This window comes from Pelobates fuscus, chromosome 4 (genome assembly GCF_036172605.1).
Source record: "Pelobates fuscus isolate aPelFus1 chromosome 4, aPelFus1.pri, whole genome shotgun sequence".
NCBI classification, from domain to species: domain Eukaryota; kingdom Metazoa; phylum Chordata; class Amphibia; order Anura; family Pelobatidae; genus Pelobates; species Pelobates fuscus.
The window spans coordinates 257,724,998-257,739,197 of NC_086320.1; the positions used below are offsets into that span (position 1 = coordinate 257,724,998).

Below are 14,200 nucleotides of genomic sequence, written 5' to 3' on the forward strand. Positions count from 1 at the left end.
ATTTCCATTTAACAACATAAATTACAACATTTTCATCCCTTTCCTTTTCCTGGTACAACTTACTGCCAATAGTGACAAAAGAAGGCCATACAGACATGTTAAGTGATCTTTGGTAGAAAGCTCTGTACTTTTTTTTTCTTAACTAATAAAAAGTTTCTGGAATTTGGGCAAGATGTTTCTGATTTGCACCTAACGATATGAGCTGACATCCATGGTTTAAGGGGAACAGCTCTTTGAGTCCTTTAATATAAATGGAGAATCAAAGTGTACTGTGATACATTAAGCTCAGGTTTCCATCATTATTAATTTAAATGTAATTGTTGGTAATATTTATTCAACTTTCTTAACTTTTTATTCTAAGATCCCTTCTGAATGCATCTAGTTAACCACCTATGTTAGAGATTTGTTAAGATTGTTTTTCATGTTGTAGTTGTAGTATTGAAGGAGTATTTCTTACAAAGGTTTGTCTGCTTTGTTAGCAAAACACAACGACTCTGGTGGGACTCGAACCCACAACCTTTGAATGCCTTCAATACACTAGAAGTCCAATGCGCTATCCATTGCGCCACAGAGCCTCATCTGCTAGTATATGGAAGGTCATCGAAAAAAAATAGCTAGAGCGATAAACAGTCAAAATGTAATCTACTCTTTTACGCCACTGGCAATTAAAAAAAAAAAAAGATCTCTTTTTAAAAAAATTCAAAGGTTATGCAGTGTTTTTGGATTGATCAGAAAATGGAAAATGTGTTAAATGTTTAAGCTGACAAAGATATTAAAACTGTCAAAAGTTTCTGAAGTGTTCTTTGGTGGACGAATCAGAAATTTTGACTTCTTTTTATATGTTGAGATTTCCATTTAACAACATAAATTACAACATTTTCATCCCTTTCCTTTTCCTGGTACAACTTACTGCCAATAGTGACAAAAGAAGGCCATACAGACATGTTAAGTGATCTTTGGTAGAAAGCTCTGTACTTTTTTTTTCTTAACTAATAAAAAGTTTCTGGAATTTGGGCAAGATGTTTCTGATTTGCACCTAACGATATGAGCTGACATCCATGGTTTAAGGGGAACAGCTCTTTGAGTCCTTTAATATAAATGGATAATCAAAGTGTACTGTGATACATTAAGCTCAGGTTTCCATCATTATTAATTTAAATGTAATTGTTGGTAATATTTATTCAACTTTCTTAACTTTTTATTCTAAGATCCCTTCTGAATGCATCTAGTTAACCACCTATGTTAGAGATTTGTTAAGATTGTTTTTCATGTTGTAGTTGTAGTATTGAAGGAGTATTTCTTACAAAGGTTTGTCTGCTTTGTTAGCAAAACATGACGACTCTGGTGGGACTCGAACCCACAACCTTTGAATGCCTTCAATAAACTAGAAGACCAATGCGCTATCCATTGCGCCACAGAGCCTCATCTGCTTGTATATGGAAGGTCATCGAAAAAAAATAGCTAGAGCGATAAACAGTCAAAATGTAATATACTCTTTTACGCCACTGGCAATTAAAAAAAAAAAAGATCTCTTTTTAAAAAAATTCAAAGGTTATGCAGTGTTTTTGGATTGATCAGAAAATGGAAAATGTGTTAAATGTTTAAGCTGACAAAGATATTAAAACTGTCAAAAGTTTCTGAAGTGTTCTTTGGTGGACGAATCAGAAATTTTGACTTCTTTTTATATGTTGAGATTTCCATTTAACAACATAAATTACAACATTTTCATCCCTTTCCTTTTCCTGGTACAACTTACTGCCAATAGTGACAAAAGAAGGCCATACAGACATGTTAAGTGATCTTTGGTAGAAAGCTCTGTACTTTTTTTTCTTAACTAATAAAAAGTTTCTGGAATTTGGGCAAGATGTTTCTGATTTGCACCTAACGATATGAGCTGACATCCATGGTTTAAGGGGAACAGCTCTTTGAGTCCTTTAATATAAATGGAGAATCAAAGTGTACTGTGATACATTAAGCTCAGGTTTCCATAATTATTAATTTAAATGTAATTGTTGGTAATATTTATTCAACTTTCTTAACTTTTTATTCTAAGATCCCTTCTGAATGCATCTAGTTAACCACCTATGTTAGAGATTTGTTAATATTGTTTTTCATGTTGTAGTTGTAGTATTGAAGGAGTATTTCTTACAAAGGTTTGTCTGCTTTGTTAGCAAAACACGACGACTCTGGTGGGACTCGAACCCACAACCTTTGAATGCCTTCAATACACTAGAAGTCCAATGCGCTATCCATTGCGCCACAGAGCCTCATCTGCTTGTATATGGAAGGTCATCGAAAAAAAATAGCTAGAGCGATAAACAGTCAAAATGTAATCTACTCTTTTACGCCACTGGCAATTAAAAAAAAAAAAGATCTCTTTTTAAAAAAATTCAAAGGTTATGCAGTGTTTTTGGATTGATCAGAAAATGGAAAATGTGTTAAATGTTTAAGCTGACAAAGATATTAAAACTGTCAAAAGTTTCTGAAGTGTTCTTTGGTGGACGAATCAGAAATTTTGACTTCTTTTTATATGTTGAGATTTCCATTTAACAACATAAATTACAACATTTTCATCCCTTTCCTTTTCCTGGTACAACTTACTGCCAATAGTGACAAAAGAAGGCCATACAGACATGTTAAGTGATCTTTGGTAGAAAGCTCTGTACTTTTTTTTTCTTAACTAATAAAAAGTTTCTGGAATTTGGGCAAGATGTTTCTGATTTGCACCTAACGATATGAGCTGACATCCATGGTTTAAGGGGAACAGCTCTTTGAGTCCTTTAATATAAATGGAGAATCAAAGTGTACTGTGATACATTAAGCTCAGGTTTCCATCATTATTAATTTAAATGTAATTGTTGGTAATATTTATTCAACTTTCTTAACTTTTTATTCTAAGATCCCTTCTGAATGCATCTAGTTAACCACCTATGTTAGAGATTTGTTAATATTGTTTTTCATGTTGTAGTTGTAGTATTGAAGGAGTATTTCTTACAAAGGTTTGTCTGCTTTGTTAGCAAAACACAACGACTCTGGTGGGACTCGAACCCACAACCTTTGAATGCCTTCAATACACTAGAAGTCCAATGCGCTATCCATTGCGCCACAGAGCCTCATCTGCTTGTATATGGAAGGTCATCGAAAAAAAATAGCTAGAGCGATAAACAGTCAAAATGTAATCTACTCTTTTACGCCACTGGCAATTAAAAAAAAAAAAGATCTCTTTTTAAAAAAATTCAAAGGTTATGCAGTGTTTTTGGATTGATCAGAAAATGGAAAATGTGTTAAATGTTTAAGCTGACAAAGATATTAAAACTGTCAAAAGTTTCTGAAGTGTTCTTTGGTGGACGAATCAGAAATTTTGACTTCTTTTTATATGTTGAGATTTCCATTTAACCCCTTAAGGACCAAACTTCTGGAATAAAAGGGAGTCCTGACGTGTCAGACATGTCATGTGTCCTTAAGGGGTTAACAACATAAATTACAACATTTTCATCCCTTTCCTTTTCCTGGTACAACTTACTGCCAATAGTGACAAAAGAAGGCCATACAGACATGTTAAGTGATCTTTGGTAGAAAGCTCTGTACTTTTTTTTTCTTAACTAATAAAAAGTTTCTGGAATTTGGGCAAGATGTTTCTGATTTGCACCTAACGATATGAGCTGACATCCATGGTTTAAGGGGAACAGCTCTTTGAGTCCTTTAATATAAATGGATAATCAAAGTGTACTGTGATACATTAAGCTCAGGTTTCCATCATTATTAATTTAAATGTAATTGTTGGTAATATTTATTCAACTTTCTTAACTTTTTATTCTAAGATCCCTTCTGAATGCATCTAGTTAACCACCTATGTTAGAGATTTGTTAAGATTGTTTTTCATGTTGTAGTTGTAGTATTGAAGGAGTATTTCTTACAAAGGTTTGTCTGCTTTGTTAGCAAAACACGACGACTCTGGTGGGACTCGAACCCACAACCTTTGAATGCCTTCAATACACTAGAAGTCCAATGCGCTATCCATTGCGCCACAGAGCCTCATCTGCTTGTATATGGAAGGTCATCGAAAAAAAATAGCTAGAGCGATAAACAGTCAAAATGTAATATACTCTTTTACGCCACTGGCAATTAAAAAAAAAAAAGATCTCTTTTTAAAAAAATTCAAAGGTTATGCAGTGTTTTTGGATTGATCAGAAAATGGAAAATGTGTTAAATGTTTAAGCTGACAAAGATATTAAAACTGTCAAAAGTTTCTGAAGTGTTCTTTGGTGGACGAATCAGAAATTTTGACTTCTTTTTATATGTTGAGATTTCCATTTAACAACATAAATTACAACATTTTCATCCCTTTCCTTTTCCTGGTACAACTTACTGCCAATAGTGACAAAAGAAGGCCATACAGACATGTTAATTGATCTTTGGTAGAAAGCTCTGTACTTTTTTTTTCTTAACTAATAAAAAGTTTCTGGAATTTGGGCAAGATGTTTCTGATTTGCACCTAACGATATGAGCTGACATCCATGGTTTAAGGGGAACAGCTCTTTGAGTCCTTTAATATAAATGGATAATCAAAGTGTACTGTGATACATTAAGCTCAGGTTTCCATCATTATTAATTTAAATGTAATTGTTGGTAATATTTATTCAACTTTCTTAACTTTTTATTCTAAGATCCCTTCTGAATGCATCTAGTTAACCACCTATGTTAGAGATTTGTTAAGATTGTTTTTCATGTTGTAGTTGTAGTATTGAAGGAGTATTTCTTACAAAGGTTTGTCTGCTTTGTTAGCAAAACACGACGACTCTGGTGGGACTCGAACCCACAACCTTTGAATGCCTTCAATACACTAGAAGACCAATGCGCTATCCATTGCGCCACAGAGCCTCATCTGCTTGTATATGGTAGGTCATCGAAAAAAAATAGCTAGAGCGATAAACAGTCAAAATGTAATATACTCTTTTACGCCACTGGCAATTAAAAAAAAAAAAGATCTCTTTTTAAAAAAATTCAAAGGTTATGCAGTGTTTTTGGATTGATCAGAAAATGGAAAATGTGTTAAATGTTTAAGCTGACAAAGATATTAAAACTGTCAAAAGTTTCTGAAGTGTTCTTTGGTGGACGAATCAGAAATTTTGACTTCTTTTTATATGTTGAGATTTCCATTTAACAACATAAATTACAACATTTTCATCCCTTTCCTTTTCCTGGTACAACTTACTGCCAATAGTGACAAAAGAAGGCCATACAGACATGTTAAGTGATCTTTGGTAGAAAGCTCTGTACTTTTTTTTTCTTAACTAATAAAAAGTTTCTGGAATTTGGGCAAGATGTTTCTGATTTGCACCTAACGATATGAGCTGACATCCATGGTTTAAGGGGAACAGCTCTTTGAGTCCTTTAATATAAATGGAGAATCAAAGTGTACTGTGATACATTAAGCTCAGGTTTCCATCATTATTAATTTAAATGTAATTGTTGGTAATATTTATTCAACTTTCTTAACTTTTTATTCTAAGATCCCTTCTGAATGCATCTAGTTAACCACCTATGTTAGAGATTTGTTAATATTGTTTTTCATGTTGTAGTTGTAGTATTGAAGGAGTATTTCTTACAAAGGTTTGTCTGCTTTGTTAGCAAAACACAACGACTCTGGTGGGACTTGAACCCACAAACTTTGAATGCCTTCAATACACTAGAAGTCCAATGCGCTATCCATTGCGCCACAGAGCCTCATCTGCTTGTATATGGAAGGTCATCGAAAAAAAATAGCTAGAGCGATAAACAGTCAAAATGTAATCTACTCTTTTACGCCACTGGCAATTAAAAAAAAAAAAGATCTCTTTTTAAAAAAATTCAAAGGTTATGCAGTGTTTTTGGATTGATCAGAAAATGGAAAATGTGTTAAATGTTTAAGCTGACAAAGATATTAAAACTGTCAAAAGTTTCTGAAGTGTTCTTTGGTGGACGAATCAGAAATTTTGACTTCTTTTTATATGTTGAGATTTCCATTTAACAACATAAATTACAACATTTTCATCCCTTTCCTTTTCCTGGTACAACATACTACCAATAGTGACAAAAGAAGGCCATACAGACATGTTAAGTGGTCTTTGGTAGAAAGCTCTGTACTTTTTTTTTCTTAACTAATAAAAAGTTTCTGGAATTTGGGCAAGATGTTTCTGATTTGCACCTAACGATATGAGCTGACATCCATGGTTTAAGGGGAACAGCTCTTTGAGTCCTTTAATATAAATGGAGAATCAAAGTGTACTGTGATACCTTAAGCTCAGGTTTCCATCATTATTAATTTAAATGTAATTGTTGGTAATATTTATTCAACTTTCTTAACTTCTTATTCTAAGATCCCTTCTGAATGCATCTAGTTAACCACCTATGTTAGAGATTTGTTAAGATTGTTTTTCATGTTGTAGTTGTAGTATTGAAGGAGTATTTCTTACAAAGGTTTGTCTGCTTTGTTAGCAAAACACGACGACTCTGGTGGGACTCGAACCCACAACCTTTGAATGCCTTCAATACACTAGAAGTCCAATGCGCTATCCATTGTGCCACAGAGCCTCATCTGCTTGTATATGGAAGGTCATCGAAAAAAAATAGCTAGAGCGATAAACAGTCAAAATGTAATATACTCTTTTACGCCACTGGCAATTAAAAAAAAAAAAAGATCTCTTTTTAAAAAAAATTCAAAGGTTATGCAGTGTTTTTGGATTGATCAGAAAATGGAAAATGTGTTAAATGTTTAAGCTGACAAAGATATTAAAACTGTCAAAAGTTTCTGAAGTGTTCTTTGGTGGACGAATCAGAAATTTTGACTTCTTTTTATATGTTGAGATTTCCATTTAACAACATAAATTACAACATTTTCATCCCTTTCCTTTTCCTGGTACAACTTACTGCCAATAGTGACAAAAGAAGGCCATACAGACATGTTAAGTGATCTTTGGTAGAAAGCTCTGTACTTTTTTTTCTTAACTAATAAAAAGTTTCTGGAATTTGGGCAAGATGTTTCTGATTTGCACCTAACGATATGAGCTGACATCCATGGTTTAAGGGGAACAGCTCTTTGAGTCCTTTAATATAAATGGAGAATCAAAGTGTACTGTGATACATTAAGCTCAGGTTTCCATAATTATTAATTTAAATGTAATTGTTGGTAATATTTATTCAACTTTCTTATCTTTTTATTCTAAGATCCCTTCTGAATGCATCTAGTTAACCACCTATGTTAGAGATTTGTTAATATTGTTTTTCATGTTGTAGTTGTAGTATTGAAGGAGTATTTCTTACAAAGGTTTGTCTGCTTTGTTAGCAAAACACGACGACTCTGGTGGGACTCGAACCCACAACCTTTGAATGCCTTACAATACACTAGAAGTCCAATGCGCTATCCATTGCGCCACAGAGCCTCATCTGCTTGTATATGGAAGGTCATCGAAAAAAAATAGCTAGAGCGATAAACAGTCAAAATGTAATATACTCTTTTACGCCACTGGCAATTAAAAAAAAAAGATCTCTTTTTAAAAAAATTCAAAGGTTATGCAGTGTTTTTGGATTGATCAGAAAATGGAAAATGTGTTAAATGTTTAAGCTGACAAAGATATTAAAACTGTCAAAAGTTTCTGAAGTGTTCTTTGGTGGACGAATCAGAAATTTTGACTTCTTTTTATATGTTGAGATTTCCATTTAACAACATAAATTACAACATTTTCATCCCTTTCCTTTTCCTGGTACAACTTACTGCCAATAGTGACAAAAGAAGGCCATACAGACATGTTAAGTGGTGTTTGGTAGAAAGCTCTGTACTTTTTTTTTCTTAACTAATAAAAAGTTTCTGGAATTTGGGCAAGATGTTTCTGATTTGCACCTAACGATATGAGCTGACATCCATGGTTTAAGGGGAACAGCTCTTTGAGTCCTTTAATATAAATGGAGAATCAAAGTGTACTGTGATACATTAAGCTCAGGTTTCCATCATTATTAATTTAAATGTAATTGTTGGTAATATTTATTCAACTTTCTTAACTTCTTATTCTAAGATCCCTTCTGAATGCATCTAGTTAACCACCTATGTTAGAGATTTGTTAATATTGTTTTTCATGTTGTAGTTGTAGTATTGAAGGATTATTTCTTACAAAGGTTTGTCTGCTTTGTTAGCAAAACACGACGACTCTGGTGGGACTCGAACCCACAACCTTTGAATGCCTTCAATACACTAGAAGTCCAATGCGCTATCCATTGCGCCACAGAGCCTCATCTGCTTGTATATGGAAGGTCATCGAAAAAAAATAGCTAGAGCGATAAACAGTCAAAATGTAATATACTCTTTTACGCCACTGGCAATTAAAAAAAAAAGATCTCTTTTTAAAAAAATTCAAAGGTTATGCAGTGTTTTTGGATTGATCAGAAAATGGAAAATGTGTTAAATGTTTAAGCTGACAAAGATATTAAAACTGTCAAAAGTTTCTGAAGTGTTCTTTGGTGGACGAATCAGAAATTTTGACTTCTTTTTATATGTTGAGATTTCCTTTTAACAACATAAATTACAACATTTTCATCCCTTTCCTTTTCCTGGTACAACTTACTGCCAATAGTGACAAAAGAAGGCCATACAGACATGTTATGTGATCTTTGGTAGAAAGCTCTGTACTTTTTTTTTCTTAACTAATAAAAAGTTTCTGGAATTTGGGCAAGATGTTTCTGATTTGCACCTAACGATATGAGCTGACATCCATGGTTTAAGGGGAACAGCTCTTTGAGTCCTTTAATATAAATGGAGAATCAAAGTGTACTGTGATACATTAAGCTCAGGTTTCCATCATTATTAATTTAAATGTAATTGTTGGTAATATTTATTCAACTTTCTTAACTTCTTATTCTAAGATCCCTTCTGAATGCATCTAGTTAACCACCTATGTTAGAGATTTGTTAAGACTGTTTTTCATGTTGTAGTTGTAGTATTGAAGGAGTATTTCTTACAAAGGTTTGTCTGCTTTGTTAGCAAAACACAACGACTCTGGTGGGACTCGAACCCACAACCTTTGAATGCCTTCAATACACTAGAAGTCCAATGCGCTATCCATTGCGCCACAGAGCCTCATCTGCTTGTATATGGAAGGTCATCAAAAAAAATAGCTAGAGCGATAAACAGTCAAAATGTAATATACTCTTTTACGCCACTGGCAATTAAAAAAAAAAAAAGATCTCTTTTTAAAAAAATTCAAAGGTTATGCAGTGTTTTTGGATTGATCAGAAAATGGAAAATGTGTTAAATGTTTAAGCTGACAAAGATATTAAAACTGTCAAAAGTTTCTGAAGTGTTCTTTGGTGGACGAATCAGAAATTTTGACTTCTTTTTATATGTTGAGATTTCCATTTAACAACATAAATTACAACATTTTCATCCCTTTCCTTTTCCTGGTACAACATACTACCAATAGTGACAAAAGAAGGCCATACAGACATGTTAAGTGGTCTTTGGTAGAAAGCTCTGTACTTTTTTTTTCTTAACTAATAAAAAGTTTCTGGAATTTGGGCAAGATGTTTCTGATTTGCACCTAACGATATGAGCTGACATCCATGGTTTAAGGGGAACAGCTCTTTGAGTCCTTTAATATAAATGGAGAATCAAAGTGTACTGTGATACCTTAAGCTCAGGTTTCCATCATTATTAATTTAAATGTAATTGTTGGTAATATTTATTCAACTTTCTTAACTTCTTATTCTAAGATCCCTTCTGAATGCATCTAGTTAACCACCTATGTTAGAGATTTGTTAAGATTGTTTTTCATGTTGTAGTTGTAGTATTGAAGGAGTATTTCTTACAAAGGTTTGTCTGCTTTGTTAGCAAAACACGACGACTCTGGTGGGACTCGAACCCACAACCTTTGAATGCCTTCAATACACTAGAAGTCCAATGCGCTATCCATTGCGCCACAGAGCCTCATCTGCTTGTAGATGGAAGGTCATCGAAAAAAAATAGCTAGAGCGATAAACAGTCAAAATGTAATATACTCTTTTACGCCACTGGCAATTAAAAAAAAAAAAGATCTCTTTTTAAAAAAATTCAAAGGTTATGCAGTGTTTTTGGATTGATCAGAAAATGGAAAATGTGTTAAATGTTTAAGCTGACAAAGATATTAAAACTGTCAAAAGTTTCTGAAGTGTTCTTTGGTGGACGAATCAGAAATTTTGACTTCTTTTTATATGTTGAGATTTCCATTTAACAACATAAATTACAACATTTTCATCCCTTTCCTTTTCCTGGTACAACTTACTGCCAATAGTGACAAAAGAAGGCCATACAGACATGTTAAGTGATCTTTGGTAGAAAGCTCTGTACTTTTTTTTCTTAACTAATAAAAAGTTTCTGGAATTTGGGCAAGATGTTTCTGATTTGCACCTAACGATATGAGCTGACATCCATGGTTTAAGGGGAACAGCTCTTTGAGTCCTTTAATATAAATGGAGAATCAAAGTGTACTGTGATACATTAAGCTCAGGTTTCCATAATTATTAATTTAAATGTAATTGTTGGTAATATTTATTCAACTTTCTTAACTTTTTATTCTAAGATCCCTTCTGAATGCATCTAGTTAACCACCTATGTTAGAGATTTGTTAATATTGTTTTTCATGTTGTAGTTGTAGTATTGAAGGAGTATTTCTTACAAAGGTTTGTCTGCTTTGTTAGCAAAACACGACGACTCTGGTGGGACTCGAACCCACAACCTTTGAATGCCTTCAATACACTAGAAGTCCAATGCGCTATCCATTGCGCCACAGAGCCTCATCTGCTTGTATATGGAAGGTCATCGAAAAAAAATAGCTAGAGCGATAAACAGTCAAAATGTAATATACTCTTTTACGCCACTGGCAATTAAAAAAAAAAGATCTCTTTTTTAAAAAATTCAAAGGTTATGCAGTGTTTTTGGATTGATCAGAAAATGGAAAATGTGTTAAATGTTTAAGCTGACAAAGATATTAAAACTGTCAAAAGTTTCTGAAGTGTTCTTTGGTGGACGAATCAGAAATTTTGACTTCTTTTTATATGTTGAGATTTCCATTTAACAACATAAATTACAACATTTTCATCCCTTTCCTTTTCCTGGTACAACTTACTGCCAATAGTGACAAAAGAAGGCCATACAGACATGTTAAGTGGTGTTTGGTAGAAAGCTCTGTACTTTTTTTTTCTTAACTAATAAAAAGTTTCTGGAATTTGGGCAAGATGTTTCTGATTTGCACCTAACGATATGAGCTGACATCCATGGTTTAAGGGGAACAGCTCTTTGAGTCCTTTAATATAAATGGAGAATCAAAGTGTACTGTGATACATTAAGCTCAGGTTTCCATCATTATTAATTTAAATGTAATTGTTGGTAATATTTATTCAACTTTCTTAACTTCTTATTCTAAGATCCCTTCTGAATGCATCTAGTTAACCACCTATGTTAGAGATTTGTTAAGATTGTTTTTCATGTTGTAGTTGTAGTATTGAAGGAGTATTTCTTACAAAGGTTTGTCTGCTTTGTTAGCAAAACACGACGACTCTGGTGGGACTCGAACCCACAACCTTTGAATGCCTTCAATACACTAGAAGTCCAATGCGCTATCCATTGCGCCACAGAGCCTCATCTGCTTGTATATGGAAGGTCATCGAAAAAAAATAGCTAGAGCGATAAACAGTCAAAATGTAATATACTCTTTTACGCCACTGGCAATTAAAAAAAAAAAGATCTCTTTTTAAAAAAATTCAAAGGTTATGCAGTGTTTTTGGATTGATCAGAAAATGGAAAATGTGTTAAATGTTTAAGCTGACAAAGATATTAAAACTGTCAAAAGTTTCTGAAGTGTTCTTTGGTGGACGAATCAGAAATTTTGACTTCTTTTTATATGTTGAGATTTCCATTTAACAACATAAATTACAACATTTTCATCCCTTTCCTTTTCCTGGTACAACTTACTGCCAATAGTGACAAAAGAAGGCCATACAGACATGTTATGTGATCTTTGGTAGAAAGCTCTGTACTTTTTTTTTCTTAACTAATAAAAAGTTTCTGGAATTTGGGCAAGATGTTTCTGATTTGCACCTAACGATATGAGCTGACATCCATGGTTTAAGGGGAAGAGCTCTTTGAGTCCTTTAATATAAATGGAGAATCAAAGTGTACTGTGATACATTAAGCTCAGGTTTCCATCATTATTAATTTAAATGTAATTGTTGGTAATATTTATTCAACTTTCTTAACTTCTTATTCTAAGATCCCTTCTGAATGCATCTAGTTAACCACCTATGTTAGAGATTTGTTAAGACTGTTTTTCATGTTGTAGTTGTAGTATTGAAGGAGTATTTCTTACAAAGGTTTGTCTGCAAAACACGACGACTCTGGTGGGACTCGAACCCACAACCTTTGAATGCCTTCAATACACTAGAAGTCCAATGCGCTATCCATTGCGCCACAGAGCCTCATCTGCTTCTATATGGAAGGTCGTCGAAAAAAAATAGCTAGAGCGATAAACAGTCAAAATGTAATATACTCTTTTACGCCACTGGCAATTAAAAAAAAAAAAGATCTCTTTTTAAAAAAATTCAAAGGTTATGCAGTGTTTTTGGATTGATCAGAAAATGGAAAATGTGCTAAATGTTTAAGCTGACAAAGATATTAAAACTGTCAAAAGTTTCTGAAGTGTTCTTTGGTGGACGAATCAGAAATTTTGACTTCTTTTTATATGTTGAGATTTCCATTTAACAACATAAATTACAACATTTTCATCCCTTTCCTTTTCCTGGTACAACTTACTGCCAATAGTGACAAAAGAAGGCCATACAGACATGTTAAGTGATCTTTGGTAGAAAGCTCTGTACTTTTTTTTTCTTAACTAATAAAAAGTTTCTGGAATTTGGGCAAGATGTTTCTGATTTGCACCTAACGATATGAGCTGACATCCATGGTTTAAGGGGAACAGCTCTTTGAGTCCTTTAATATAAATGGAGAATCAAAGTGTACTGTGATACATTAAGCTCAGGTTTCCATCATTATTAATTTAAATGTAATTGTTGGTAATATTTATTCAACTTTCTTAACTTTTTATTCTAAGATCCCTTCTGAATGCATCTAGTTAACCACCTATGTTAGAGATTTGTTAAGATTGTTTTTCATGTTGTAGTTGTAGTATTGAAGGAGTATTTCTTACAAAGGTTTGTCTGCTTTGTTAGCAAAACACAACGACTCTGGTGGGACTCGAACCCACAACCTTTGAATGCCTTCAATACACTAGATGTCCAATGCGCTATCCATTGCGCCACAGAGCCTCATCTGCTTGTATATGGAAGGTCATCGAAAAAAAATAGCTAGAGCGATAAACAGTCAAAATGTAATATACTCTTTTACGCCACTGGCAATTAAAAAAAAAAAGATCTCTTTTTAAAAAAATTCAAAGGTTATGCAGTGTTTTTGGATTGATCAGAAAATGGAAAATGTGTTAAATGTTTAAGCTGACAAAGATATTAAAACTGTCAAAAGTTTCTGAAGTGTTCTTTGGTGGACGAATCAGAAATTTTGACTTCTTTTTATATGTTGAGATTTCCATTTAACAACATAAATTACAACATTTTCATCCCTTTCCTTTTCCTGGTACAACTTACTGCCAATAGTGACAAAAGAAGGCCATACAGACATGTTAAGTGGTCTTTGGTAGAACGCTCTGTACTTTTTTTTTCTTAACTAATAAAAAGTTTCTGGAATTTGGGCAAGATGTTTCTGATTTGCACCTAACGATATGAGCTGACATCCATGGTTTAAGGGGAACAACTCTTTGAGTCCTTTAATATAAATGGAGAATCAAAGTGTACTGTGATACATTAAGCTCAGGTTTCCATCATTATTAATTTAAATGTAATTGTTGGTAATATTTATTCAACTTTCTTAACTTTTTATTCTAAGATCCCTTCTGAATGCATCTAGTTAACCACCTATGTTAGAGATTTGTTAAGATTGTTTTTCATGTTGTAGTTGTAGTATTGAAGGAGTATTTCTTACAAAGGTTTGTCTGCTTTGTTAGCAAAACACGACGACACTGGTGGGACTCGAACCCACAACCTTTGAATGCCTTCAATACACTAGAAGTCCAATGCGCTATCCATTGCGCCACAGAGCCTCATCTGCTTCTATATGGAAGGTCGTCGA

At 33.5% G+C, this 14,200-nt stretch overlaps 15 non-coding genes across 15 annotated transcripts; all 15 read right to left on the reverse strand.

The window, feature by feature from the left end:
• Positions 1-489: 489 nt before the first annotated feature.
• On the reverse strand, positions 490-575 carry TRNAR-UCU (transfer RNA arginine (anticodon UCU)). The gene is given in 2 exon segments: positions 490-525; positions 539-575. It is a non-coding gene; the product is annotated as a tRNA-Arg (tRNA).
• A 761-nt stretch (positions 576-1,336) lies between these two features.
• On the reverse strand, positions 1,337-1,422 carry TRNAR-UCU (transfer RNA arginine (anticodon UCU)). Its single transcript is given in 2 exon segments — positions 1,337-1,372; positions 1,386-1,422. It is a non-coding gene; the product is annotated as a tRNA-Arg (tRNA).
• A 759-nt stretch (positions 1,423-2,181) lies between these two features.
• On the reverse strand, positions 2,182-2,267 carry TRNAR-UCU (transfer RNA arginine (anticodon UCU)). The gene is given in 2 exon segments: positions 2,182-2,217; positions 2,231-2,267. It is a non-coding gene; the product is annotated as a tRNA-Arg (tRNA).
• A 760-nt stretch (positions 2,268-3,027) lies between these two features.
• TRNAR-UCU (transfer RNA arginine (anticodon UCU)) lies at positions 3,028-3,113 on the reverse strand. Its single transcript is given in 2 exon segments — positions 3,028-3,063; positions 3,077-3,113. It is a non-coding gene; the product is annotated as a tRNA-Arg (tRNA).
• Positions 3,114-3,949: 836 nt separating this feature from the next.
• TRNAR-UCU (transfer RNA arginine (anticodon UCU)) lies at positions 3,950-4,035 on the reverse strand. Its single transcript is given in 2 exon segments — positions 3,950-3,985; positions 3,999-4,035. It is a non-coding gene; the product is annotated as a tRNA-Arg (tRNA).
• Positions 4,036-4,795: 760 nt separating this feature from the next.
• Positions 4,796-4,881, reverse strand: TRNAR-UCU (transfer RNA arginine (anticodon UCU)). The gene is given in 2 exon segments: positions 4,796-4,831; positions 4,845-4,881. It is a non-coding gene; the product is annotated as a tRNA-Arg (tRNA).
• Positions 4,882-5,641: 760 nt separating this feature from the next.
• On the reverse strand, positions 5,642-5,727 carry TRNAR-UCU (transfer RNA arginine (anticodon UCU)). The gene is given in 2 exon segments: positions 5,642-5,677; positions 5,691-5,727. It is a non-coding gene; the product is annotated as a tRNA-Arg (tRNA).
• A 760-nt stretch (positions 5,728-6,487) lies between these two features.
• On the reverse strand, positions 6,488-6,573 carry TRNAR-UCU (transfer RNA arginine (anticodon UCU)). Its single transcript is given in 2 exon segments — positions 6,488-6,523; positions 6,537-6,573. It is a non-coding gene; the product is annotated as a tRNA-Arg (tRNA).
• A 761-nt stretch (positions 6,574-7,334) lies between these two features.
• On the reverse strand, positions 7,335-7,421 carry TRNAR-UCU (transfer RNA arginine (anticodon UCU)). The gene is given in 2 exon segments: positions 7,335-7,370; positions 7,385-7,421. It is a non-coding gene; the product is annotated as a tRNA-Arg (tRNA).
• Positions 7,422-8,179: 758 nt separating this feature from the next.
• Positions 8,180-8,265, reverse strand: TRNAR-UCU (transfer RNA arginine (anticodon UCU)). The gene is given in 2 exon segments: positions 8,180-8,215; positions 8,229-8,265. It is a non-coding gene; the product is annotated as a tRNA-Arg (tRNA).
• Positions 8,266-9,023: 758 nt separating this feature from the next.
• On the reverse strand, positions 9,024-9,109 carry TRNAR-UCU (transfer RNA arginine (anticodon UCU)). Its single transcript is given in 2 exon segments — positions 9,024-9,059; positions 9,073-9,109. It is a non-coding gene; the product is annotated as a tRNA-Arg (tRNA).
• A 760-nt stretch (positions 9,110-9,869) lies between these two features.
• Positions 9,870-9,955, reverse strand: TRNAR-UCU (transfer RNA arginine (anticodon UCU)). The gene is given in 2 exon segments: positions 9,870-9,905; positions 9,919-9,955. It is a non-coding gene; the product is annotated as a tRNA-Arg (tRNA).
• Positions 9,956-10,714: 759 nt separating this feature from the next.
• TRNAR-UCU (transfer RNA arginine (anticodon UCU)) lies at positions 10,715-10,800 on the reverse strand. Its single transcript is given in 2 exon segments — positions 10,715-10,750; positions 10,764-10,800. It is a non-coding gene; the product is annotated as a tRNA-Arg (tRNA).
• Positions 10,801-11,558: 758 nt separating this feature from the next.
• Positions 11,559-11,644, reverse strand: TRNAR-UCU (transfer RNA arginine (anticodon UCU)). Its single transcript is given in 2 exon segments — positions 11,559-11,594; positions 11,608-11,644. It is a non-coding gene; the product is annotated as a tRNA-Arg (tRNA).
• Positions 11,645-12,394: 750 nt separating this feature from the next.
• Positions 12,395-12,480, reverse strand: TRNAR-UCU (transfer RNA arginine (anticodon UCU)). The gene is given in 2 exon segments: positions 12,395-12,430; positions 12,444-12,480. It is a non-coding gene; the product is annotated as a tRNA-Arg (tRNA).
• Positions 12,481-14,200: the final 1,720 nt, after the last annotated feature.